Consider the following 4,850-nt stretch of genomic DNA (forward strand, 5'->3'; position numbering starts at 1 on the left):
TGCCATAATTTGTTGTGATCCACACAATCAAAGGCTTTAACATAGTCAATGAAGCAGAAGTAGATATTTTTCTGGAACTCCCTAGCTTTCTCCATGATCCAGCGTATGTTGGCAATTTGATCTCTAGTTCTTCTGCCTCTTCAAAATCCTGCCTGCACTTCTGGTAGTTCTCGATCCACATACTGCTGGAGTCTATCTTGTAGGATTTTAAACATAATTTTACTAGCATGTGAAATGAGTGCAATGGTGCAATAGTTTGAACATTCTTTGGCACTGCCTTTCTTTGGAATTGGAATGTAAACTGATCTTTTCCAATCCTGTGGCCACTGTTGAGTTTTCCAAATTTGCTGGCAAATTGAGTGTAGCACTTTTACTGCATCGTCTTTTAAGATTTTGAATAGCTCAGCTGGAATACTGTCACCTCCACTAGCTTTGTTGTTGCTCAGATTTTCTAAGGCCCATTTCACTTCACATTCTAGGATGTCTGGTTCGAGGTCAGTGACCATCTCATTGTGGTTATCGGGGATGTTAAGCTCATTCTTGTATAGTTCTTCTGTGTAGTTTTGCCATCTCTTCTTAATCTCTTCTGCCTCTGTTAGGTCTCTGTCATTTTCATCCTTTATCATGCCCATCTTTGCATGAAACGTTCCCTTCATATCTCCAATTTTCTTGAAGAGATCTCTGGTCCTCCCTATTCTGTTGTTTTTTTCTATTTCTTTGCACTGTTCATTTAAGAAGGCATTCTTATCTCTTCTAGCTACTCTCTGGAATTCTGCATTCAGTTGGATGTATCTTTCTCTTTCTCCTTTGCCTTTCACTTCCCTTCTTTCCTCAGCTATTTGCAAAGCTTCCTCAGACAGCCATTTTGCTTTCTTGCATTTCTTTTTCTTTGGGATGGTTTTAGTTGCTACCTCTTGTACAATGTTGCGAACTTCCATCCATAGTTCTTCAGGTACTCTGTCTATCAGATCTAATTCCTTAAATCTATTTGTCACCTCTACTGTATATTCATCAGGAATATGATTTAGTTCATACCTGACTGGCCTATTGCTTTTCTCTACTTTTTTCAATTTAAGCCTAAATTTTGCAACGAGAAGCTCATGATCTAAGCCACAGTCAGCTCCTGGTCTTGTTTTTACTGACTGTATAGAGCTTCTCCATCTTTGGCTGCAGAGCACATAGTCAATCTGATTTCTATGTTGATGTCCATGTGTAGAGCCGTCTCTTCGGTTGTTGGAAAAGAGTGTTTGTTATGACCATCGTATTCTCTTGACAAAATTCTATTAGCCTGTGCCCTGCTTCATTTTGTTCTCCAAGGCCAAACTTGCCTGTTATTCCGGTTATCTTTTGGCTTCCTACCTTAGCAGTCCAATCCCCCATGATGATAAGGACATCATTTTTTGGTGTTAATTCTATAAGGTGCTGTAGGGCTTCATAGAACCGGTCAATTTCATCCTCTTCAGCACCAGTGGTTGGGGCATAGATTTGGAATATTGTGATATTGAATGGTTTGCCTTGGATTCGAATTGAGATCATTCTGTCATTTTGGGGATTGTATCCCAGTATTGCTTTTCCTATTCTTTTATTGACTATGAAGGCTACTCCATTTCTTCTGAGGGATTCTTGACCACAGTAGTATACCTGATGGTCATCTGAGTTAAATTCACCCATTCCTGTCCATTTTAGTTCGCTGATTCCTAAGATGTCGATGTTCAGTCTTGTCATCTCTTGTTTGACCACATCCAGCTTGCCTTGATTCATGGATCTTACATTCCAGGTTCCTATAGAGAAAAAATCTTTACAGCATCGGACTTTCCTTTCACCACCAGATATATCCACAGCTGAGCGTCCTTTCGGCTTTGGCCCAGTCGCTTCATTCTTTCTGGCGCTACTAATACTAGCCCTCTGCTCTTCCCCAATAGCATATTGGACACCTTCCGACCTGAGGGGCTCATCTTCCAGCGTCATATCTTTTTTCCTTTTAGTACTGTCCATGGGGTTTTCATGGCAAAGATACTGGAGTGGTTTGCCATTTCCTTCTCCAGTGGATCACATTTTGTCAGAACTCTCTGCTATAACCTGTCTGTCTTGGATGGCCCTGCACAGCATAGCTTATAGCTTCATTGAGTTACGCAAGCCCCTTCGCCACGACAAGGCAGTAATCCATAAAGGGGTTGAGGCACGTAGATTTACCTAAAGCTTCAATAGGTTTTTTTAATTAAATAAATAAATCTAAGTGGCACAAGAGATCATGAGGAGGAGATTTTTAAAATATAGTTCTTCTTTCTCTGTAGTGAACTTCTGAAAATTCTGTCTTTTCCCCAATGAGGCATCACTGTAATTTTTTTTAAAAAGTCCTGTTGCAGACGGGAGGGAGGGAGGGAGGGAGGGAGGGGGGAAAAGAAAGAAGGCAGGAAAGAAGGAAGAAATTCTTCCTTTCCAGAACCAGACTTCTAAAATAAATCTCCCCAGGGCAATTATACATTATCAAAAACATTGATTGTTATTTTAAAAAATCAAATATAATATGGGAAAGAAAAAAGATTGGATATCTAAATAGCTACTTCTTAAAGATTGTCACACTTAATCTGGAAACTTGGAGAAAAACAGTCCTGGTTTAGAAGCTGACCTGTAAACTAAGGTTATACCTGCAGCATTAATAACTTTCTTCAGCATTCAACATTTCTTGGTTCCTGTTTGTGGAGGCATAGTATAAGCAGTTGCTCCAGTACTAAATATCAGTTTATTCTGACAATAAAGATGTTTGTGCTGATTTCAGAATACCGACTAGATTTTCAATAAATGTTTTCCTCCTCATTTTTAAATAGTGTAATAGTGGTGAGTACCGACATTTTAAGAAGTAGTGGTTTCAAATCTGACCTGTACACATTTGTGTGTTTGTATTGATATATGCACCCACACATGTAGAATAGCGGAGAAATGTAAACGCCATTTGTGAAAAACTAAAATTACCTACAGTATATTTCTTCATTATCAATGTTATCTCATCAATACCAAATCTGTAGAGTCCCTGACTAATGGAGATTAGTGAAGGTTACATGCCATTAACCTTTTAATGTTTCTGGATAAGAACTCCCATAATTTCTAGCTGGGATGCCAAGAGAAATGGTCTAGATCCACAGTTTATATACACACTTGCATATCTGCACAATACAGAATGGTGGCAATACTAGTGACAGTGCACTCTGTATTGGTATATAGCACAGCAGGGCTGGCACTGTGCAGTAGCCTGAGCAGGCCATGAGTTTCCAGTCAGTTCTGCATGTGAATATCATTCAGTCTCCACAAGCATCTAGAAAATATTGCCAGTTGTTTTGTTATAATTCAATAATATTTTCTGCCATGACTTAAAGTTCTTAACAGAGGGATATAAGAGAACATCTGAAGTACAAGTATTTTTGCAAAGGGAAATACCAAGAAAGCAACATTAACACATTTCAAAAAGAGCACTTTCTGTTTTAGTTCTAGATCTTTACTTTTTAATCATCTGGTAAAATCAAATCCTAATGTTTAAATTTGCCCAATAATTTGAATTTAGACTACTTCTCAAGTATTTTTACCTCCTTTTTAAAAAGAATTTTTTAAGTAGATACATTTTGTATCACTTGAAGTCAGTTTTGAAAGGAAAACATCTTAAATTAGTATATTCCTTAAATTCCATATATTATAAGGTGGGATTGTTATTATTATCTATGATGGGATAATTTATACACTGAAAAGAAATAACATTAATGAGATAAAAAGTTCTGGAAAGTCCAGGGGAAGGCATAGGAGTTTATGGTAGCTTTGAATCCCTGAAACAGGATCCATTATTTTGTATTTAGAGTGAACTGCTTATGAGTTTATTGTGGATTTAAGCATTGGGGGGGGGGAGTCAGCCAGAAGCACTGTTTTTGAACTCAGTTGGGTCACAGGAACTTTCTCTGTACTCCATTCTAATTTGCAGTTTTGCTATAATAAAAGTCCCAGATATATTGCTACTGTCTAGACATTTTATCTGAAACAAGTGTCCTTCCTAATCCCAGAGGACTTTTCTATTTTATTTCCAGTAAATCAAAGTCTGTGAAGAGCTTTGGTTCTTATTAAGACATACCCTTCACAGTCCAGTGATTGCCAACAGTGGCAAACATTGACAGTTCATTTACATATAAGTGATGACTTTCATTGAGTAGTTGGCCAAAAAAGCAGTGGACATGCAGAGAGCATAGCCAATATTTCTTGCTCTTTGATGAGGATTGAGTGCCAATTTATTTATAGAAAGGTAAGATTTCTTTTTACCATCCACAAACTCAGGTTTGTTTTTTGTTTTTGTTTTTTTTTTTGCTGTTTCCAAATGTAGGCAGCAGTCTTACAAAATGTCTGCATCTCAGTATTCTCTAGAGTCATTATGTCTCAGGAAGATGACAGCAATAGTCCTACAACTCTGATGGACCCAGTTACAGCTCAGTGGGAATTTTTTTAAAAGAAACTATCTTTAGTGAAATAAACTATTTTTTTAAAAAAAAAATAAAGAACACAAGACTTTTGAGATCAAAAAGCACCAAAGGGCTCTGCAAATTAAAAAATGCTGTTCTAATTATAAGATGGATATATTATCATACACTATATCCCGTAGCAAAATAATATAGTCTCCTGCATTATGATTCATATAAATAAAATGAAATTGTTTTACAAAGTAGGTTTTTTAACTTACATGTATTGTTCCTATGCATGTAGGAATTTTAAGTCTAGCTTAGACTAAGGAGATGTATTTTTCATTACAATATTGGGAATTTCGAATAGAGGAAAACTGAAGTTAGAACTAAGATTTTACTTTATCTTTTAGAAGT

The sequence above is a fragment of the Crotalus tigris genome, unplaced genomic scaffold (genome assembly GCF_016545835.1).
Source record: "Crotalus tigris isolate CLP2741 ecotype Arizona unplaced genomic scaffold, ASM1654583v1 scf7180000018716.860359, whole genome shotgun sequence".
In the NCBI taxonomy this organism is placed as follows: Eukaryota; Metazoa; Chordata; class Lepidosauria; order Squamata; family Viperidae; genus Crotalus; species Crotalus tigris.